At 43.3% G+C, this 24,201-nt stretch overlaps 1 protein-coding gene across 8 annotated transcripts in view; it reads right to left on the bottom strand.

Moving 5' to 3' along the window:
• The window catches only part of LOC138751514 (uncharacterized), a 95,990-nt gene that overhangs the window by 69,553 nt on the left and 2,236 nt on the right, over positions 1-24,201 (bottom strand). For 2 of the 8 annotated variants that reach the window (XR_011350011.1, XR_011350016.1), the window contains exons 2-3: positions 12,909-13,113; positions 6,561-6,591 (exon numbers count right to left, since the gene is read on the bottom strand). The exons of 3 other annotated variants lie outside the window; for them this stretch is intronic. The gene's annotated coding sequence lies outside the window, so the exon portion shown is untranslated. Of the gene's footprint in view, positions 1-6,560; positions 6,595-12,908; positions 13,114-24,201 lie in introns of all 8 variants that reach the window. 3 more of the 8 variants (XR_011350013.1, XR_011350017.1, XR_011350012.1) reach the window with 2 other exon arrangements.

The raw sequence follows: 24,201 nt of genomic DNA, 5'->3' as shown, positions 1-24,201 counted from the left end.
AAGACAAAGAGATCCGGCAATGTTCCAATGTTGTCTCAAATATACTATGAGAGCAACAGGTTAGAAAAAGTTACGCATAACAGTTGCTTCTCAAGAGAACAATGGCAAGGTCGGAATATTTCAACCAAATATGGAAATCGTGGTATAAGAATCATTACCAAGAATTTCAAAAAAAGGTTTAAAAGTATGGGAATAAAAGAAAACCATGTGAAGTTATCAATGGCACTGATCAGAGTACATGGCATTGTGGAACAAAATAATCATGATCAGACAGAATGATGGATCATCTAAATGTTTTAATTTAGAGATACAGCATGGCATAACAAGCTGTGTCACCAAATACACCCATGTTCCCAATTAACCTTCTAGATCTGATGCTTTCTTAACTTCAGTTTGAAGTCCTGAGGGGTTCAATGTATCCTGAAAAGATGAAGAGTTGTTCCTTGAGTTTACTTTGGAATGATGTTGGAGTCCAAAAGAGTCAGATTGGATGCAGAGTTATTGTAAGAAGCAACTAGAACAGCAGGGTCACCCATGCAGACTTAACAGAGATGATCCACAATGTGGTCACCCAATTCATGTTAGGTTTCTTCGGTGTAGAAGAGGCACCTTCTGCGCACTGAATACATATAGTAAATAGGAAAAGTGCATATGAATTGCTGCATCACCTGGAAGGATCAGTCTCCAAACAGATGAAAAAGAACAGATCTCACTCTACCTATTAACTACTTGCTCCTGTTTCACTCCTTCCTATATAACCATATAACCATATAACCATATAACCACTTACAGCACAGAACAGGCCAGTTTGGCCCTACTAGTCCATGCCGTAGCAAATCCCCACCCTCCTAGTCCCACTGACCAGCACCCGGTCCATACCCCTCTAGTCCCCTCCTATCCATGTAACGATCCAGTCTTTCCTTAAATGTAACCAATGATCCCGCCTCGACCACGTCTGCCGAAAGCTCAGTCCACATCCCCACCACCCTCTGCGTAAAGAAATTTCCCCTCATGTTCCCCTTATAATTTTCCCCCTTCAATCTTAAACCATGTCCTCTAGTTTGAATCTCCCCCTTTCTTAATTGAAAAAGCCTATCCACATTTACTCTGTCTGTCCCTTTTAAAATCTTTAAAATCTTCCTCTTGATGTGTATCTTCCCTTTACACTCTCAGGCCTAATACAAAGTCTAAACTTGATATGTCAACCATAATAAATGAACTGCCAGAGGAGGTGTTGGAGACAGGAAGAATAACTAAAGGTTTATGGCATTGGGACAGGTACTTGAATGAGCAGGGCATTGGGAATGTGAAATTAATAGAGGCAAGCTTGATTGGTATAGGTCAGCATAGATATGATGGGATGAAGGGCCTTTTTCCGTGCTGTATAACTCTATTACTCTATGCCTCTGTCATCATTTCATTCAACCCCACCTGTCTCAAAATTCAAACACATCTCCATTGAAGGCTACTGGAACTCCACATGATTACCTCAATTTCTGCCTTTTATTTATCGGAACAAGCTGAAGGGAGTTTCTGCTCCATAATTAACAGATCAAAAGTGATAGATAGTTCCAGCCTTGGCTTTTGAAATGGGTTCTGTATTGACAGAAAACTGCCTGGAGGGAAACTGTTTTGTCCAAATAATGAAAAACTCTTCTGACCTCAAAGGAATAGCTGAGCAGTTCTGTAACATTTTAAATGAAAGCTCTGTTGGTGCTTTGGATTTTTGCAAAATGCTGAACTCCTCAGATTCAAATTTCCAACCATTATGCTATCACCTTGAAATTTATGTAGTTAAGTGGCTCAAAAGCCAACAGAATGTTTTCAATTTGAGATGAGTTGGCCTGCTTGGTGAATTTACTAAAATTTTCTTTCTTGTATTGAAGAAGGAGTCAAGTCAGTAAAGAAACCTGCAGATTTGGTGATATCTTGACCATGAGTGTAAAGCCATTGAGCTGTTTAAGTGGACCCTCAGGGCATTGTCAGAGAAGGCTATCTCCTCTTACTGCCTTCCTTGTTGGTGTTTGGAAGGATTTTAGGTACTTTGGAGGAATAGGCTATCTTCTCCTTAGCCAGCACCTGGTCCAATGTGTCCAGTGCAGCCACAGAGAGTTGACTCACTCTTCCTCCCAATGCTGGCATTATTGAATACAATCAGGAAAATTCCACAATACCTAGCATTGTAACCATAATTGACCATTTTAATCATGGCAGGTTATTTTTGACTGCTGTTAGTCAATAGGATCCCCGCTAAGATGCAAAGTCCATGACCAAGGCAATTAACATTACCAGAGAGTTGGGGATCTATGCATCTGGAGTCACCATTCATGGTCTCCTCCATTTATACTGCATGGTGCCTGAATTTAGTGCACCTTCTGCATCAGGACAAGTTGGGTGCAAGTGAATTCAAACTGTGATCCTGTGCACATTTTTGGGAACTCTTTTATTTTGACCTCATAGAGTCAAAACTAGTTTGTGTAAAATAGGAAAGGTAAATGTGGTTGGTTGGCAAGTATCCCAAATTTATTGCTGTTCCAGTCATTTCAATAACAAGTTCTCAGGCATGGACTACAACAAAAAAAGCACCAGGAGGACCATGATCTTTTGAATTTCAGCATGTAACTGCATCTGTGTAGTCACCAGAAGTTACAGGCAGATTTACATTGTAGCAATTATTTTGGGTAATAGTGTTGAGTTACAGCTCTTGCTACATCGTTAAACTGAGGCTCCAATTGGCTGCATTCCTGGACATTGAAGATTCCACAGCACTATTTGTAGAAGAGGAGGAGACTCTTCAATTATCTGGTATTCTGGTCAATACTTTCCTCAACAAACAACACCAGAAAGGGAAAGGGAAATTATTATTTCACTGCTGTTTGTCAAATCTTGCAACATGCAGATTGTTGACTCTGTTTGCCTACATATTTTAGTGCCCAGACTTCAACAAGTAATTTATTGCCTGTGAAATCTTTTACAGGATGTCCTGGGAGCACAAAAGCTAACGTGTAAATTCAACATCATTCTTTTCTTCCCACAGGATAGGCACAAGGTTTCACCAGTCAGAAAAGTAAAAAAAATGTGTAAATGAAACCAACATTACATAACTTATTAAATATGAAATTACAATACAGCCCCTTTCACCTTACACTCCTATTTTTAAACTTTTCCCTAAAATTCAGCCCTTTGACAAAGCTTTAGTCAACTAAAACATTCTCTAAATGGTAAAGGTAGGTACCCCCCCCCAGTGGAAACCCATTTCAATTCCCCACCCATTCCAATGCATTGTACATGGTCTTGTGCCCTGCCTAACGGAGACCAGCCACAAGTTGAAGGAATAATACCTCATATTCCACCTGGGCATGCTTCAACCAGAGGGTATTAACATCAATTTCTCTGGTTTCCATCATGCCCCCACCCCATCTCTCCCTTTCTATATCCCTATGACCCTTTTCCTCCAGCCTTTTCTCTTTCTGTTTCCTTATCACTCTGACTCCTTTCTTCCGCCTCTTCATTCACAGAGCTACCCCCATCCCCTGCTAAATTCTCAGATTTTCTTTCCTTCCATCCTATCCATTCCACCAATGGCTTCTTGGCTGCTGGACTGTGCTCATCCCCCTGTACTTTTCTTCCTCCCCCCTCCTTTTTTATTCAGGTGCCTGGCTGCCTGCCCTTTGCTCATATCTGGACAAAGGCACTAAACGTTGATTATATATTTTTGCCTCCTATGAACGCTATGTGATCTGCTGAGTTTCTTCAGTGCTTTTGTGTATTTACCACAAAAACCTGACCCTGTTTGGTGTTAAGCATCAGTTCAAGGATGTTTTCAAGCTGGCTGTGCAGAAAAAGATTCTTCCTCCATAGCAAATCAGGAAAGAAAAAACCCAAGAGATTGCAGATGTTGGAATATGGAGCAAAAATAATCTGCCGGATGAAATCAAGTGTGTCAAGTAGCATCACTGGGAGTAAAAGCATTGTCAGCACTTCTGGTTGGGACCCCCTCATCAAACTGGAAATACCCAGCTGGCCAGGAAGCATATATGAAGGGAGAAGCACCCTATGAGAAAGCATCAACCCAAAACACAAACCCCGCACCCCACAAATGTCTGAGTATCCTTAGCCTTCCCTATTCTTACACCAGGGCTGGTAATTGTATATAATAAAAGGCTGAAATTAATATCCTATTGGACATGGCCACACCTTTATTTGCAAAGGTGTTGCACTGCAGTGTGGATTATAAATATTCCACTGTTTCAGTATTTACATACTGTCTAAATTTGCCTGATATTTTCTGATTATTTGCAAACAGAAGTACAAATAATTAAATGAAACAGTTATATAAAAAAAAAATTTCCTGTATAATTTCAATATCATGAGAAAGTGAAATATTGTTGGTAAAATAAATAATGTGTAATCAGACTCCAGTGCTATTTACACTCTCTGGCTGTGTTTGTTTGGGATTTGGATGATCTGATCATAATGTGTTACTGATGGTTGTGTTTTAAATGTCCACTACCCTGATTCCATGTTCCAAAACAAGCTTTGATTTTCTGTTTTAAAGTCAGGATACAATTACCAGTGTGAAGTCCCATTGTGGTCTTCAAACAAAATTCCTCCACCAATTTATTTTGCATTTTCTCCCTTTTTTGAATAATTCAATTTAAAATAAACTTAGAAGGATTGTGTTGGATGGATTGATTAACTGCTTTTGTGCTGGCTTCCTGAAGCCAAGATAGTATGTGACGGAGGGCCAGTGGTCTTTTGGGGCAGGCTGGAAGTCCGGCTGAGGTGATAAATTATCCAATGAATGCACCATGTGTGTCCAACTGGCACTAGCATGTCAGAAGATTTGCATCCAGCTGTTCAACTTGGCCTGCTGCTCAGCCTCTCATTCTCAGTTTGTTTGGAGTCTGCATCGAAGGAGTGGGAGTTAAAACTCTGTAGATCAAGGTAAATAACTCCATGGTAGTAATTTTGCTGCTTGTCAGCTGCAGATTCGTAACAAAGGTAAATATACAGCTGTGGTGTGCAAATGAGCCTTTAGCATGAAATTGTATCACTAGAATTGAAAGGAGTGCCTGGTAAACTGTACACACCAATTAAACTTCATTATTGCTTTATATAACCTTGAAAAGTAGGTGGCTGATGTGGGATTAACAGACACCTTCCAAAGGTTTTAGCAGTGCGCTTAACTATTACTAACATAGTGACAGAATTTGGACAGAAAAAGGTATAATCTATTTAGGTTAGAGAATGCAGCGCATTCCAGACTTGTAAAGAATTTCTGTAACTTAACCACAGCCTACAATTTTTCTGTGAATTCTGATAGATGTGAGAAAGGTACAAAACAATTAAAGCAGAAAGAAGGCACAAAGGCTGATAATATGTGAATTAAATACGGAAAATGTGGTAAATGTTCACTGTGTTGGCCAACATTTGGAAAAAAAAGGATAACTTAATAACACTGGTCTGCACTTTTACTGCAGCTGATGAAGCATTCTCATTAAAGAGCATACTTCACTTAATAATCTTTTGCCTTGTTGCAGTTGCTGATATTACTGTTGGTGGAAACAACACTTTATATGTTCCTTTAAATATGTATTATTTCATGTTGACATCTTTCTATAGAGTTCAATAAATATGCATGGCCTTTTATTGTACACCTGAAATATTTGTTAATAATTTGGATATCTTACTACAGTTATGCAGGGTCTTGGCAAGACTGCATCAGGAATATTGTACAGGGGTCTGGTCTCCCTATGTCAGGAAGAATAAATTTGCAATAGAAGGAATGCAACAAAGGTCCATCAGATTGTTTTCTGGGAACAGAGGGAGGGGATGGGGGAGGATTGGGTGCATGATGGTTGTCTGATAATATGATATTAACTAGACTGGATATACAGTTGCTTGAGTTCAGAAGAATAAGATGTGATCCGGTTGGAACATACTAAATTCTTACTGACCTTCTCAGGGCACCTGTAAGGATGGGCTTTCTCCAATCTGCCAACTATGGAACCTGGGGTCATAGCCTTAAAATGAGAGGTTGGCTTCTTAAGTGTGTGACAAAAAGAAATTTCTTTGCCAGGTGCAAAGTATCAGAGTATGTTTTGAATTGTCCACTCAAAAGAGTTATGGAGTTGAGTTTCTGACTATTCAAATAAGATATTGATACATTTTTGATATTGAGGGAATAAAGGGAAATGGGATTGGATACAAGAAAGTGACACATTAGTGATATATCTGACATGAATCTATTAATGGTGCAGTTAACATAAACTGCAAGATGGATACTGCTGCTGCTATGTATGATGTGTAGTATTTATATGCTCAATAACTGACTCAATCCTATGTAAATGTGCATATTTTGATTTGCAGGAAACTTGGTATCCTTGTATCCTCATGTTATGACAAAAGCATTATGACATTGAAAGGCCTTTCCAGAATTATTTATTTATTCTTTTTGATGCAGCTAATATAAAAGCAGGAGGATGCTTTTCAGGCTATCAAGCCATCCTTTATGTCATTAGGTGAAGGTTCCTCTGAACCTCAGTTTCATTATTCACCTTTGTTCTGTGGAAATCCGTCAATTCCAATCTGCTGAGAAAGAAAGATCCAGAATTACAAAATCCATTGAATGAATTTTTTTTTACTCCTCGTTTTAAGAGCCTGGTTCTGGATTCTCAGATCAACAGAAGCATTTTTTTCAGTATATTCTCTTACAACTATATCAATGTCTCTCTTGTGAAGAAGAGCAATCTGGAAATCCCATCTTTCTGGGAAAACAGACTTCTTAGCATTTTAGCTCTAAATATAAGATTGCATTTTTTTTTTGTTCTGAATTAATTTACCAAAGGAACTTGCTACATTGTATGTACACTATAAACTTCTTAATCAATTTAAGCCTTTGGAATTATTCTAAATTTAAGGGCATACAAACTAGCTCAATGTGACCAGTGCTGATAATTTATCTGATTTAACCCAGGTCTCATTTAGATGAACCTAATTGGTGGTCTCTCCAAGGCAATGTAGTTTTCTTCCTTGTTGTGCTTTACCATCATTTTCTGTTTTCATTGGGTCTTCGAGTCAGAGTTTTACAGCATGGAAATAGGCTCTACAGCTCAACTTGTCCATGCTAACCCATCTGCCTACCCAAGCTAATCCCATTTGCCTGTGTTCAGCCCATGTTCCTTTTGTATCTAATCTAAATGCCTTTTAAACATTACACCTGTACCCATCTCTGCCATCACCTTTAGCTGTTTGTGCCATATATCCACCACCTTCTGTGTAAATAAAAAGTTTCTCTCAGGTCCCTTTTAAATTTTTTTTACACTTAAACATACACCTGTAGCAGCTGCTACACACAGAAAACACCACTAAACCTGGTGGAGTTTCCAGTTGAACTGTTTATTTGAATTTCACTTGTGCCCCTTTAAGGCCAATGGGAGCTCCGCCCCATGTAGCGGTGATGTTATCACATGGCCTGGGGCGCGACAGAGGCCTAAGCCACGAGGCAGTGAGTAAGCCCTGATGGTGCCATCTTCTGCAGCTGTCCCGCCAGCACAGTGGTACAAACAGGGCCGGATCACTTACAGCAATGTGTGCTGCCACACAACCCCCCAACCCCCAGAACCAGCTTATGCATTCTGCTGCTTGGGCGATCGGCCCCTCCATTTGGGCTGTGCCCTTATCACGGGCTGGCTCAAGTCCACGTGCGCCGGCTGTAATCAGTCGACAGTGTAAAGTTCCTCCCTGACCCCAATGTCCAGAGTAAAGGCTTTGCCCGATCGCTGGAACCTTGTAAGGAGCCTCATATGGCCGTTGCAGGGGGGCCAGGTGCGGGCCTCGCCGGATGAAAACTATCTCCGCTGAGTCCAGCTCTTTGGGGACATTCGCCAGATGCTTGCCATAGTGGGTTGGTGGAGGGGGTGTTAACGAGGCGAGCTTGCTGTGGAGGTCTGAGAGAAGTGTCGGGGGTCTCACCTTCCAGCCCGGTGTCTGCTCTGAGAAACTCCCCTGGCAGCGACAGCGGTGTACTGTAGACGAGCTCTGCGGTTGATACTTGGAGGTCTTCCTTTGGAGCCGTTCGTAAGCCAAGCAGGACCCATGGCAGCTCATCTGCCCAGTTGGGTCCTCTCAGCCGCACCATGAGAGCTGCCTTGAGGTGTTGGTGGAAAGTTCTATGAGTCCATTCACTTGGGGAAGATAGGCCATTGTGTGGTAGAGTTGAATCCCTAAGCGGTTCGCCAGATGCGCCCAAAGGGTGGAGGTGAACTGGGCGCCCTTGTCGCTAGTAATGTGGACTGGGATGCTGAAATGTACAACCCAGTTCACGAGCAGGGCTCTGGCCCAGGACTCAGCGGAAGTATCGCTGAGGGGGATGGCTTCTGGCAAACGGGTTGTCCAGTCGACCACGGTCAGGAGATAGCGGGTGTCCTTGGACACATTATGTTGATGTGGATATGGTCGAACCGCTGTATTGGGGCTCTGACATGGCGCTGAACTTTGGATGCTTTGCCATGTGTGCAGTTCCTCGCCAAATGGGCCACTTGTTTTTTCAATCCGTGCCAGTTAAAATGTTCTGCCACCATGCGCACCGTTGTCTTGACCAAGGGAGAGGCCAGGTCATGGTTTTCCCGGAATGTCTCCTGCCTCCACTGCGGGGGCAGTACTGGTCATGGCGAGCCTGTGGAGACGTCACACAGGACCATGTCATTGCTGCCAGGCAGCTGTAGCTCCTCTAGGCGCAGGCTGGTGATGGCAGTTCAGAAGACGTGCGCCTCCTTGTCATCCCTCAGGGCCTGAGCTAATTTGGCATAGTTCAGGCTAGGCGACAAGTTGTGGATGGCCGGTCTGGAAAGCGTGTCGGCAACGATATTGTCCTTACCCGCCTGGTGATGGATGTCAGTAGTGAACTCCAAGATAATAAGAAAGGTGTTGGTGGCGTACTGACCAGGGGTCTTTAGCCATGGTGAGGGTCTGAGCGAGTAGTTTGTGGTCTGTGAAAGCAGTGAACGGTCTGCCCTCCAGGAAGTAGTGAAAGTGCCTGATCGCAAAGTACAAGGCCAGGAGTTCTCGGTCGAACGTGCTGTACTTCAACTCAGGTGGTCAGAGGTGCCGGCTGAAGAATGCCAGGGGGCGCCACTGTCCATTGACCTCTTGCTTTGGGGCGCCTCCGACGGCCGTGGCGGATGCATCCACAGAGAGTGCTGTATGAATCTCAGGTCGGGGGTGGGCCAGCAGGGTGGTGCTTGCGAGGGTGGCCTTAGTCTGATTGAAAGCTGTCTCAGCATCTCTCAACCACTCGAGTGTCTTCTGTTTAGAATCGATCAGGGCAAACAGCGAGCGCATTAAAATTGCGGCACCCGGGATGAAGCGGTGGTAGAAGTTGACCATCCTGGTGAACTCCTGCAGGCCCTTGAGGGTGTCCAGACTGGGGAACTGCTGTATGGCCCTAATCTTTCCTGTGACGGTGCTGCCTCATCTGCGGTGATAGTATGGCCAAAAAACTGTAGCGACTCTTTTCCGAACTGGCATTTGGCCACGTTGACGGTGAAGCCAAATTCCGCCAGGTGGGTGAACAGTGTGCAGAGGTGGGTCTTGTGCTCATTGTAATCTCGACTGACAATGAGGATGTCATCAAGATAGATGAACACAAAGTCCAAAACTCTGCCCACCATGTCCGTGAGCCGTTGGAAGTTTTGGGCTGCATTCTTCAGGCCAAAAGGCATCCAAAGGAATTCAAACAGGCCGAACGGTGCGATGATGGCAGTGTTGCCAATCTCATCGGGGTGTACGGGGATCTGGTGGTAGCTCCTGACTAAGTCAACCTTGGAGAACACCTTGGCACCGCCCAAGTTGGCCGTGAAGTCTTGGATGTGGGGGATGGGGTAATGATCAGATGTAGTCCCAACACGGGCGCCAACCCCCATAGCCCGGGGGCTGTCTGACCTGTGGACGATGCCAAGCTCTTGGAGGCGGGAGAACTCCTCTTGTACCAACTGCAGCTTCTTGGGTGGCAGTTGTCTGGCCTTGGCATGGAGCAGAGTGCCCTGTGTGGCAATGTGGTGGCGGATGCCATGTTGCGGCATGGAGGCGGTGAACTATGGCCATGACATGGCGGGGAACTCATTGAGGATATGGGAGTACTCATCCTTGGACATGCAGACGGTTGCTATCCCTGGCCTGTGCACATTGGTCAGCTCGAGACGGAGGGTCTGGAAGGTATGGGCATGCACAAGCCTCTTGCCCTTCAAGTCGACCAGCAGGCAGTGCACCCAAAGGAAGTTGGCCCCTAACAATGCATTTCTCATGGTGGCCAGTAGGAACTTCAAACGGTATTTCTCCTGCCCAAGGTGTACCTGAACAGTCCGTGTGCTGAAGGTCTTAATATCTGTGCTGTTCGCTCTCATGCAGGACTCAAGGGCGGTTGGGGGCAGCACGCTCAACTCTGCTCCGGTGTCCACTAGGAAACGCCAACTGTTGGTTTTGTCCACCATGTGGAGGAGGCTGTTCGTGTAGCCAGCCATTGCAGCTGTCAGCGACAGCTGACCCGGTCGTTTTCCTGGTACGAGTAGGGTTGGCGACATTTGTGAGCTTGTGCTCCCCAGCGCTAGCGATAGAAACACCAGGTTGCCTGGTGCTCCTCGATCTTCTGTCTGGGGACAGGCTGCGGTCATCTAGGTGTAGGGCGGGTGACCTGGTTCATAGTGGCCTTGTTCTCCCTCTTTGTCTGCCACAGCACGTCGGTGCAGGTTGCAACTTTCCTGGGGTCTGAGAAATTCTCGTCTGCTAGCAAGAGCTGGATATCCTCTGGCATTTGTTCGAGGAAGGTTTGCTCAAACATCAAGCAAGGCTTGTGACCCTCTGCCAGTGTGAGCATCTCATCCATCAACGTGGATGGGGCTCTGTCCCCCAGGCCATTGAGGTGCATCAGCCTGGCCATGCGCTGCCTACAGGAGAGCCCGAAGGTGCTGAGAAGGAAGGTTTTGAGTTGATGTACTTGCCCTCCTCAGGAGGATCGTGGATCAGGTCATCCACTCTGGCCACCATCTCTTCATTGAGGACACTCACCACATGATAGAACATGGTTGAGTCCAAGGTGATCTGCCGGAGCCAAAACTGAGCCTCTGCCTGCCCGAACCATGTGTGGGGCCGGTGAGTCCAGGAGCTTTACTGAGATGGCACTGATTGCCGAAGTGTCCCTGTTTGGAGACCAGATATTGTCTAGGCTCGTCGTGGTCACCAATGTAGCAGCTGCTATACACAGAAGACACCACTAGACTCAGTGGGGTTTCCAGTAGAACTGTTTACTTGAATTTCATGTGTGTCCCTTTAAGGCCAATGGGAGTTGTGCCCCGCGCAGCAGTGACGTCATCACATGGCCCGGTGTGTGAGCAGCGGCCTAAGCCATGAAGCAGTGAGTAAGCCCTGACAGCTCCATTTTCTGCAGCTGCCCCGCCATTGCGGCGGTCCAAATGGGGCCAGTTCCCTTACAGTGATGAGCACCACCACATACTCTTTATTTTGAGCTCCCCTTATCCTGGGCAAAATGACTAGGACTATTTACCTTGTGGTAACACATAGAAGTCTGCAGATGCTGTGATTGTAGTAAAACACACAGAAATGATGAAGAAACTCAGCCGGTCTTGCAGTGTCCATTGGAGGTAACTGAATTTTCAGGCCTGAGCCTTTCTTCCATTTATAAGCGAAAAGCAAGCAGGCATCTGAATAAAGACTGAGAGGGAAAAGGGGAAGAATGGAAGGTAGAGGAGTCAAAACCTACCAACAAAAAGTGGTAATTTGATATGATAAGTGAAAAGGTGAGAATTGATTTTGGCTTTGTGAAAGGAGATGGAGAGAAAAGGGAAGAGAGAGAGGACTAGAGGAAAGGAGACAGGACAAAGATTGGGGTGAAGGGGGGGGTTAACAGAAACCAGTGAAGTCAATGCTAATGCCATCTGGTTGGAGAGTGCCCAGAAGGATGAAGAGGTGTTGTCCCTCCAATTTGCGGGTGGTCTTAGTCTGGCAATGCATGAGACCATGGACAGATATGTCAACAAGGGAATGGGATGGGAAATTGACTGTGTGTTATATTTGTGGTTCTGGAATCCTCCCCCTGAAATTCAGCCCTCTTTCTCTCCCAGTCTTTATTCAGACACCTGTCTACTTTTTGCTTATACATTGAAGAAGGTCTCAGGACCGAAACATTGGCAATATATCTTTACCTCCAATGGTCACTGAGAGACTGGCTGAGTTCCTCCAGCATTTACTGTGTGTTATAACTATTTACTTTACCTATGCCCATCATGATTAAAAAAAATACTTCAATAAGGTACCCCCTCCGTCTCCTACGCCTTAAGGGAGAAAAGTCACAGTCCATCCAGCCTCTCCTTATAATTGATGCCTACCAGTACTGGTCACATTCTTTTCTACTCTCTTTCCTGATTAATTATATCTTTCCTATAGTTGGGTGACTACAACTGCATACAGTACTTCATGTGATTTCAACTACATCTTGTATAATTGGAACATTATGACCCTTCTCCTGTACTCAGTGCACTGTCTGATGAGGGTATGTCTAATGCCTTCTTTACCATACTGTCTGCCTGTTTTATCACTTTCATAGAACTATATACAGTAAAATCCCTGTTATCTGGAATTCAAGCAACAAGCAGCCTCAAGCAACAGGCAAGAAATTAGCAGAAAATAAATACGGTCAGTTCGCCACTCACGCAACACACAATCTCAAGCAACTGGGAAATATACTTCACTGGCAAACATGCAATCTCAAGCAACTGGGAAATATACTTCACTGGCAAACATGCAATCTCAAGCAACTGGCAAATATACTTATCCGGTATAGGTGCTGGATACCTTGATTCTTCAACAATCCCCAGAACCCTATAACTTACCGTATAAATCTAGCCCTACTTTAACCTATCCAAAATGCAACATTCCACACTTGTCCATGTTAAGTTTAATTTTTTTATTCCTTGGCCCATTTTCCCTGTTCATCTCTTCACTGTCCACTATATTTCGACTTCTGTTCTCCAGAATAATCATCAACCCCTTTTAGTTCCAAGGTTTTAATCTCATTGATAGCCTGTATTTGAGGTGCTGAAAAGAAGAAATTGTAATATATCGGGCTATTGTTCCATTGTTCCATTAGCACATTAACTATTTACATTGTATAAATTGTAAATATAATCCAATTAACCCATTAGCAATGAATCTCAAAATCCTTGGGGATTATTCATAAAAGTATCAGGTTTCAAAAAAATTCAACGATGTATAGAGATTATCTCAGAATTTTGGAGGGATTATTTCTTTTGTTGGTTGTTATCAAAGTTACAGATCTCATAACAGGTAAGTACATTAAAGTCATATTTAATAAGGATAAGGGCCTGTGTAGAGAATAGAGAAAGATGAAAGCAACCTTCAGTGGTATTCTGAATATTAGTGTAACAATTGAAATAAGTTGAATAACCATGGGTAATAATTGCCACCAATGTGTCAATCATTGTTATTGAACCAAAGGTCACTTTTTTGTCGAGGTTTTTCCCCTTCACTTAAGAACCACAACTGCTTTCAACTGAACACTGAGAAGACAAAGCCATCACTCTTATTTGTTGCCATTAAACTCCAGCCCCTTGGAACTAACACCATCTCGTATCTACCCATATTCTTAGGCAGATCTGTTGCTTGCTTTCAAACATCAGTAAGGTCTTTTTACTTCAATTGCTACGATATTATCCATCTTCTACCTTGCTCAGTCCCTCCCTCTGAAATCCTTTATCTGTATTTTTTGATCTGTTCGAATGTTCTTTGTATTCTGCAACTTTTACCCAGCTCAAATCGTTTTGAAATTTTGGTCATTTATGCTTCATATCTCCTTCCATCTCCACCTCTCACCTCCCCAGCAACTTCCCTCATTGCCAATTTCTAGAAGGACGGGATGGCTGAATTAGACTGAAGGGTCCTTTTCTATGCTCTATCTGTCTGTCTTTAAACCATTCTTATTGTTTAATCCATTTGGAAACAGAGTTAATATGGATGAAAATCAAAGTTGTGTGTAAAATTGCCTGTGTCCTTGCAGTGTAATTGTAAAAAAAAATGGCCAGAAGGAAAATATTACATTTTACTGCTGACAGATTGGACTCTTTTCCTCAATACAAGGACCTTATTTTTGACATGATTCCATCAATCCAGTCCACTTTATGACACTTTGTCTATGTAACATGTTGGAACCCCAGCCTGTGCAGCCGACCCTTCAGTGGCTCTTGCCAGTTTTACAAAATCAGCCTCATTTCATAAGTTATGTAGTGCTCGATGACTGTTGTTTCAAATAATCAGAAGCTTCACACCACTTGATATGAGAGAAGGATAGGGAATAGAATTGGAAGATCTATAGAGTTTAATGCCAGACCCTCAGGAGGAGCATTGTTCCCAATGCTTTATTCCTATAGTTTCTTTGCTTGCTGAATAACATCTTCATGATGTGAAACACGAAAGTCTGCTGACACTGTGATTGCAGTAAAAACACAAAACTTCTGGAGGAACTCAGCAAGTTTCGCAGTATCCACAGGAGATGAAGATATATAACCAACTTTTCAGGCCTGAGCCCTTCTTAAAGGTATGAGTAAAATGCAGGAATGCATCTGAATACAGAAAGTGGGGGAGAAGGGAGGAAAGGGCAAGGGTGGGATCACAGGCCAACAGATAAAAGGAGATCATTGGACATCGATCTGAAGACAGGGGAGGGAAGGTGAGAATTGATCAGGGAAGGAGTTGGCTCTGTGACTGCAGAGCTGGAGAAAAGGAGATACGGGGAAGGGGAGAGATGGGGGTTGGGGAGACTAACGGAAAATGGAGAAGTTGGAGGGTGCCCAGATGGAATAAGAGGTCTTCCTCAACTTTGTGGATGGTCTCAGTCTGGCAGAGCATAAGACCATGGATAGTCATATCAGCTTGGGAGTGGACCAGAATATTGAAATGGGTTGTCACTGGGAAATCCCCGCTATTGTGGCGGATAGATCTGAGGAGCTCAACGAAGCGATCTCCTAGTCTGCATACAGTCTCTTTGATGTAGAGGAGACCACAACGGGAGCACCAGATGCAGTAGATGACCCCTGCAGATTCACAAGTGAAGTGTTGCGTCACTTAGAAAGCTGCTTGGGGCCCCGAATGGAGGTGAGGTCATGTGTTGCAAGAGGGGTAATTACCAAGAGGGCAATTAGTGGGAAGGGTTGAGTGGATGAGGGAGTAATGGAAGGAGTAGTCCCTGCACAAGGTTGAGAGGGGAGGAGAAGGGAAGATGTGTCTGCTGGTGGGATCACGTAGTAGGTAGCGGAAATAGCAGAGGATGACATATTAGATATGGAGGCTGGTAATGTGGTATGTGAGGACAAGGGGAATCCTAACCTTATTGCATGTGGGGGTATGGGGGCCAGGTCAGATATGCGGGGAATGGAAGATATGGGAGTGAGGGCCATTGATGTTTGTAGAGAGGAAGCCAGATTTTTTGAAGGAGGATATCTCAGATGATCTGGCATGGAAAAGATGCAATGGAGACAGGAGAATTGTGATAAAGGAATTGAATGCATTCAGGCATAATGTGAAAAGACGTAGTTGAGGTAGCTGTTGGACTTTGTGGGTTAGAAAACATCTGTCGTGAGTTTTTCTCCCGAGATGGAGATGGAGAGATTAAGAAAGGGGAGAATGTTGCTTGAGATGGAACAAGTGAATTTGAGGTCAGAGTGGAAGTTCGCAGAAATGTGGATCAAGTCGATGAGGTCATCATGGGTGCATGAGGCACCATTATAGTAGTTGTCAATGAAGTGGAGGAAGAGTTGAGGAGCTTTGCCTGTGAAGGCTTGTAGCATGGATTGCTCCATGTAGCCAACAAAAAGGCAGGCATTAACAACACAGAACTGCTGGAGGTATGAAGAAGGCCTCAGGGCTGAAACGGTGGTTCTATATCTTTACCTCTGATAGATGTTGGGTGACCTACTGGGTCCCTTCAACATTTCTGTGTTTTTACTACAATGACAGCATCTGCAGACTTTCGTGTTCCACTCCCCTCAAATGGCAGGCATAGCTGGGACCCATGCGGGTACCCATGGCAGTCCCTTTGATTTGGCGAAAGTGCAATGTTATGGGCCCAGAGGACCCTAAAACCCAGCAGTAAAAGAAATTCACCAAGACAAATGGTAACCTTGATTTTATTATGATATCTTGAATGTTTACTGTAATCATTATTGAGGCTATTTCTCTGCTTTGTGCTTGATTGCTGATTTTAGAACCCCCTTTCCCCATCCAGAGGGCTTTCCCCATTATCTGCCTTCGCATTACAAAAGTTAGATAATTTGCCCCAAGACATCCAACCTCTATACACTTTGTTACCAGCCCAGAGGACCCCAAAACCCAGCAGCAGTAGATATTCACCAAGGCAAATGATTACTTAAACAAAAGTTGCTTTCAATTACTATTAAAAGTTACTTTTAATTTTCTTTAAACATAAAAACAGGATCAAACTTTAACTTATTACTATTAACTTAACCTAACTTAACCTAACTCAACCCCTTTCTGATTCTAAGCGCACGTGTATGTAAGGTGTATAAGTTTAGAAAAATTAATTGAATCACAGTCCAATCTCACTTCTCACTCCTCCAAGTTCACCGGTATCAGGCAATTCTTATACTGCACACAGAATTTAACATTTATGAATTTTCACCAAGCTCTGGTGTTAAAAAGTAATTGGTTACCTCTCAGTAAGTTTCTCATTGGTTTCAGAGAGAGATTCATTGCCTGTTGGACACACACACACACTGATACCCTCTGATCAGCCACTTCAGTGTCTTGTCGAAGAAACTTGTACTATGACCTCTTCTTCTGCAGATCACCACAGAGTTCCTTTTTGTTTCCCTTATTTCAGGTGAAACTTCTAGCCAGCCATTTCCTCTTGTATAGTCCACATGGGTTGTTCCAACAGGCTGAATTCAGAACTCACAACTGGTCTTACGACGCTGCAGAAGCCAGTTCTCTCTCTCTCTCTCTCTCTCTCTCTCTCTCTCTCTCTCTCTCTCTCTCTCTCTTTCTCTCTCTCTCTCTCTCTCTCTCTCTCTCTCTCTCTCTCTCTCTCTCTCTCTCTCTCTCTCTCTCTCTCTCTCTCTCTCTCTCTCTCCCCCCTGTTTGGTCTCCTCTCTCCTTTGGTTGCAAAACCACATGACCTTCTTAGAACAGCAAACTTCATTCAGACAGATTGTGGCACTGGACCCAATCTTCTGAGTCTGTTCATCTGTTGCTTTCAAAACAATAATCCATTACTCCATAGCATGTCCAATTAATACCTACTTGTGAAGTTTCTATAGGCATTCTTCAAAGTTTTTGTGAAGGCACCCGGAGCCTGGACTGTCTGGATTGAGCAAAGCTCTTACATTTTAAATGAGATCTGTTTTGTGAAGTGTTTGTGTTTGTTTGTGACATACACTAGTCCCATAATCTATCTCCTTCAAAAAAATATCTATATACAACATAAAATATGATATAATCCTTCACAGGGATGACTTGAATTAGAAGATATTGAGGGCAAAGATAAGATGTGCCAACCAGAGGAGGGTGGTGGTGGAAAGGGATTGGTTGAGTCAGTTGTCAAGGAAGAAATGAAGGGCTTTGAGGCCTTCAGTATGGGGAATAGAAGTTGTGACAGATTATGTTATGTTAGTATTGTATATAGATATGTTTTTGGGAGATAAATTGGGCATGTATTTTAGTGTAGGTCACATACAAACACTTTAAAACAGATCTTATTTAAAATACTGGAGTTCTGCTCATGCTAGACATGTTAGAGCCAAGAGTCTTTGCAAAAGCTTTGGAGAGGGCCCAAGAGTCTTCACTAATGGTTGAAAGAACTTGTCAGAGCCGCAGACTGTCTGGAGTGGAACTTGCTGTTCTACGAGAGTTTTTTTTTTAAGCAGAGAGTGTAAAACAGGTTTTATCTCAAAGAGAAAGAGAGAGACAGAGAGAGAGAGAGAGAGAGAGAGAGAGAGAGAGAGAGAGAGAGAGAGAGAGAGAATTCAGAGAATTCAGTTTTGCAGTTCTACAGTCAGCAGCAGGAGCAGCAGCTGGGACTGGAACAGGACAAGCTGGTAAGCTTGTGGAAAACCTCATTTGGAAGACAGGTTGTGCTGCGTAGTTCAGTCTGGTCAAACCTCTTGTGGTTCATGCAAGAGGAGAAGACTGGCTGTTTAATATTTCACTTGCAATTAAGAGAAATAAAAAGGAACTCTGTGGTGACCTGAAAGGAGGTGGTTATCATCTGGAAAACCCTGAAGGGACATGTTTCCAGCAAGATACTGAAGTAGCTGATTAAAAAGGAATCTGTTGTGGGTGTCCAGCAAACAACAAATCTCTCTCTGAAAACTGACAAGAACCTTCCTGAGCAGTAACCATTTACCTTTCAAGCACCAAAGCCTGGTGAACTTTATAAATGTTAAATTCTGTGCACAGTATAAGAATTGCCTGCTATCAGTGAACTTGGAGGAATGAGAAGTGAGATTGGACTGTGAATCAAATAACTTCTCTGAACTTAAACACACATTACATACACATGTGCTTAGAATTAGAAAGGGGTTAAGTTAGGTTAGTTAAGTCAATAGTGATAAGTTAAAGTATGATTCTGTTTTCATGTTTAAAGATAATTGAAAGCAACTTTTGTTTAAGTAATCATTTGCCTTGGTGAATATCTACTGCTGCTGGGTTTTGGGGTCCTCTGGGCTGGTAACAAAGTGTATAGAGATTGGATGTCTTGGGGCAAATCATCTAACTTTTATAATGCGAAGGCAGATAATGGGGAAAGCCCTCTGGATGGGGAAAGGGGGTTCTAAAATCAACAATCAAGCACAAAGCAGAGAAATAGCCTCAATAATGATTACAGTAAACATTCAAGATATCATAATAAAATCAAGGTTACCATATAGATTGAAAGTTTTTCTGAAGCTGCTTAACCTGAATCTGAATTGCTTTTTATTCAGAGCATCGCGTGTTTGTACTTCACAAAAATCATCATGTGATGAATAATTGTGTATTTCCTGCACCCTTCATTGACTCATTATAGTCTGTCTGTTGACACCTGGATTGTTCAGCACCTCACATCAACCAGGAGGCATTTACACTGTCGGCATTATTTCCAAAATTGAAGATGATCCATGATGCAAGGGAAAGATTAGCCGCAGGTGTTGCTCCACCCAACCTTAGATCACTCACTTCTTAAGAGGAAGAAATTTTAAAAATGATCAACAACACAGGTGATGGAACCATTAAGGAAAGAGAGGAAAGGAAACAGCTGTGGAATTGTTATGATATTCTGTACCTACCTCTTCTTTGTCATGCTATGCAATACAATTAGCTGCCAACCAACCAGATCATAAATTATTGTCCATCTCCTTCTGTTACAAGTCAGTTGTGAATTCCAATCACCTCTGAACTCAGTTCTGTCCATTCCTTTCCCTCCTTGACATTTCTGCTGTGCTGAGGTTCTACTTGTCCCAGGTGTTGTGAAGAATAGGCATAGCCCTACTGCCGCGCAACATCCCAGCTAGCTGGATGGTGCTGCACTACCTACCCTTCATGGAAAGGTTCTTCCAGGACAACACCTTCAACCACAGGGCCAATAGGCAGTGGTCAGCATGGAATGTCCTGCAGAAACTGAGAGAGGAGGACTCAATAGATCCAGTGGGATGGTTCCCGAAACAGACCGTTCAGGCCTCATCGCCAGGGCTAACTAACAAGTACCAGGACTTGGCCTGGCAGGCAGTGAAAGGGAGCCCTCCCAGTGAGATTCTTCCTGTATGACCTAAACATCACCCTCAACGCACGCTGTCCTCGGGACAGCTGCGGTGGGGTGCAGACCGTCGTGCACCTCTTTGGCAAATGCAGATTTGCAAGGAGTGTGTGGCAAGGGATGCAGGGGACTCTTATGGTTCATTCTTAGTGACAGCATGACAGAGGACTCCTTGATTTACTGACCATTTCCGGGGACCCACTCTGAGTCTGATGTTCGGAACTGCTGGAAGACCATCAACTCAGTAAAGGACGTTCTTTATTCAGTCCGAAACCTGGTGGTCTTTCAGCACAAGGGATGAAAACAAAAGGCAGATAACTATAGGCTGGTTAAACAGGAAAGTCTTCAAAGGCAGTGATTGCATTGCAATACACAAAAGTGCCAGAGAAACTAAGAATGTTGGAAAGCCTTCTTTCATTTACTCTATACCCCCTCATAATTTTGTATAACTCTATCAAATCTCCCCTCATTCTTCTAGGCTCCAGGAGATGCGTTCAGAGATGGCTGGAAGATAGACAGCAGAGAGTCATGGTGGACAACTGTCTGTCAGGTTGGAAGCCTATGACAATCGGGGTGCCTCAGGGATCGGTGCTGGATGCCTTGTTGTTTATCATTTATATTAATGATTTAGAGGAGGGTGTGGTTAACTGAGTAAGCAAATATGCAGATGATATGAAAATAGGGGGAGTGATGGATAGTGAGGAATGTTTTCTTGGATTACAGAAGGATTTGGTTTGTTTGGAAAAGTGGGCTGAAAGATGGCAGATGGAATTTAATGTAGACAAGTACGAGGTGCTGCATTTTGGAAAAAAAAATAACCAAAATAGGACATATGCAGTTAAGTGGAGGGCATTGAGGTAAGCAGAGGAACAGAGGGATTTTGGAGTTAAGGTGCAGAGTTCATTGAAGGTGGATTCCCATGTAGATAGGGTAGTTAAGAAAGCATATTGTATGTTGGCCTTCATAAATCATAGTATAGAGTATAGGAGCTGGGAAATGATGCTGCAGCTGTTTAAGACGTTGGTGAGGCCAGGTTTAGAGTATTGTGTTCCGTTCTGCTCTCAAATTATAGAAAGGATATAGATAACATGGATAGGATGTAGAGAAGATTTACAAGGACGTTGCTTGGGTTACAGTATCTAGAGTTCGAAGAAAGATTAAGACTGGGACTTTATTCATTGGAACGTAGACTGCTGAGAGGGGATTTGATAGAGGTATTTAAAATTATGAAGGAAATAGATGAGACGTAAATAGACTCTTTCCCCTGAGGGCAAGGGAGATTGGAACAAGAGGGTATAAGTTAAGGGTAAGGGGGTAAAACTTTAGGAGAAATGTCATAGGATGCTTTTTCACTCAGAGAGTGGTGGCAGAATGGAATGATCTTCCAGAAGAGAGTTATGGCAGGGTCCCTTCTGTCATTTAAGAGAAGGTTGGATGTGTACATTGATGTGAGGGGGTTGGATGGTTATGGGCGGAGAGCAGGAGGGGGGAACTAGTGGAGTTGTTCAAGTGAACCGATACGGACCCGAAGGGCCGACATGGGCTGTTTCCGTGCTGAAAAACAGTTATATGGTTAAATAAAAAGTGGAATGAGCTGCCAGCTGAAGTGATACATGTGGACTTAAATTTTAAACTTAAGAAAAATGTGGACAGGTACATGGATGGGAGGGGTATGAAGGGCACTGAGACTAGGGAGAATAATAGTTCAGCACAGATTAAAAGGGTTGAAGAGCACTTTGCTGTGCTGAAGTATTCCATGGTTAAAGAGGAAGGTTTAGAAATACTGGGTACATTCCTATTGGAGCAGATAAAACTAACAAATATGAAAGTTTATAAGGTGGAAGTAGATGAAGATAATTTTCGTTAATTGAAGAATTAGTGAAAAATATGTTTATTAATTTGAAGTTATTGGTAAAGATTAGAAATAAAGATTATCCCAAAATTTGTTTTGAGGATAGAATTCATTGCCAGACATGGTGACTGAGGAAGGAACCATTGGATGTGTAAGGGCAAATACATATGTGAAACAGAGGGATTGGAGAAAGCCGGATAGTAACATTAGTTTTGGACTTCACTGCCTGTCAAGGTCACAGATATATTTAAGGTTTGTTGGAACCTTCTAAGCTGCGAACAATGATGTAAGTCACATATTACAAAAATTCTTTACTTCAGCACTTGAGAGGCCTTAGTCGTCCTGTGTGCTCTAATAAATGCTATACGTCAGTCACTATTGCTGGTGGAGATTGTAAACTGAGAACCTTCGGATTTGATGGGATTGTTGGATTCTCTGTGATCTGTTGTGCTATTGAATTTACATATTTGTCTATGCAGGCTCCTCACTTTAACTGGCATACATTTTAGCATAGCAAAGAATTCAATTTCTTTTAAATGTACAGCTTGTCTGCAAACAGTGACAGTGTGTTACACAGACTCACTTTCATGAATCGATGTCCCATCACAGCCCTCTTTCATCTCACACCATTTTTCCATTACTGTACTCATTTAATCTCACTGACTTCTAATCTACTTCACTCTTTCCTTTGTGCTCTCTCCAACCCCCATCCATTCACTGTATCTTAACACTTGCTTTAACTCTGTTTTTATATCTGTTTAAAGTTCAGTGTCCTAAATTATAATTTCTATTTCTCACTCTGAAATACAGACGGGCCCATTGAGTATTCCTAGCAGATTTTGTTTTTCTTTCAGATTGCAATTGTATGGGAGAATCAGTAAGTCTGTACTTTGTGTATTGTGTACAGTTTTCATCTCCTAACTTGAGGGAAGACATTCTTGCAAATGAGAAGGTTCATCAGACTGATTCCTGGGTTGACAGGACTGATGTATGAAAAAAGACTGGATAGACTAGGGTTATCTTCTCTATCCCTCTTTCCTCCAATTCTCCACCACCCCCCCCCCCCCCTTCCATCTCCATTCCCCCCTCCTCCTGTTGCTGGTGCGCTCTCCCTTATCCACCTGTGACCTCTTGCTTGTGCGACTGTGCTCTACCCTCGCCCCTCTCCCCCACCATTTTGCTCATATCTTAATAAAGGGGGTCAAGTCTGAAATGTTGGTTGGTGTCTTTATCTTTGCTATATAAAGTAGTGTTTGACCTGCCAAGTGTTTTCAGCGTTGTGTTTTTACTTCAATCACAATGACTGCAGAGTTTCGTGTTTTAATCCGAATGACGATTATGTTCATTGGAATTTAGAAGAATGAGAGGAGCTCTCAAAAAACATATAACATTTTTATATGACTAGACAGGTTAGATTGAAAAAAGATTATGTTGTAGCTGCCCGTGCCTGGGGTCAACACCAGAAAAGGTCATCGAGCGTGGCAAATGGCAAGAACTTGCTCTGGCTGAGACATCTATGTCCATAGGCCACTGGTGGAACCCAGGGGGGCCCAATTGGGGCCCAGATGCTGGAACTGACCAATCGATGGACGGCCTTCTCAAGCCACACCCTGGTGGTAACGTGGCCAAGCTCACTATAAAAGGCAGAGCTGCCCCTGAATAAACTCAGTGTTGAATACACTCTACCAGTGTGCATGTTTTCTTTCCTCTGCAAGTTTTGAGCTACAGCCCAGAAGCTACAACTTTGAGCTATAACCTGGCTGTAGCAGTAGCAACCCCACTACAGTGTATGATGCTGGAGAAGTTAAAAACAAAGGGTTATGTAACACTCCCCAGCAGCAATTGGGAGGCACACAAATTAATGAGTTAAGTTTAACACAAAATTTATTAACCAAACTAACAATAAACATAACACCTGAACACCAGCCTTAATGGCAATTCTATATCAACAAAAGACTATTATGCAGCGTATGTGAAAAAAACTCAGGCTATTACAGTCCAGGCTGAAATGCCCCAAAAATCACCAAAATTCCCAAATATAAACCACAAAACGAAAAAACTCCCTCCACCCCCCATATCAGTCAAGACTGCCACAGGGTTCGAATGGGCTACCACCATCCTTCATTTCCTTTATCTAGGAATTTCCACAATGACCTACTGGTTCACACCTCCGAAGCCTACTTTAGGGTTCACAAGTGCCCTTCTGGCACGCAAGTCTTCTTCTTCGAACACCTTGTCTTGAGTGGTCAGGTGACCCTCCAAAACCCTCCTTAGGGTTCAGTAGAGCCCTTCTGGCACATGAGTCCTCCTCCTTGAAAGGGGACAGGAGAGGCCTGGTTAGTCCTGCACACTCCACCAATGAACCTCTCCAGAACTAGCACACTGGGGTTTTTAAACTGCCCAGCGCTGCCTCCAGCTCTCTCAATTGGTAGAGAGAGGTTAGTGGCTACAGGCTTGCTCTCCTGCAAGCCCAAGGACTTCTAGAGCCTGGTTCCTATGCTTTGACAGTTGT

Source organism: Narcine bancroftii, chromosome 1, assembly GCF_036971445.1.
Source record: "Narcine bancroftii isolate sNarBan1 chromosome 1, sNarBan1.hap1, whole genome shotgun sequence".
Classification (NCBI taxonomy): domain Eukaryota; kingdom Metazoa; phylum Chordata; class Chondrichthyes; order Torpediniformes; family Narcinidae; genus Narcine; species Narcine bancroftii.
Note: the sequence above shows the minus strand (reverse complement) of the source record. Positions and strands in the feature narration are given on the sequence as shown.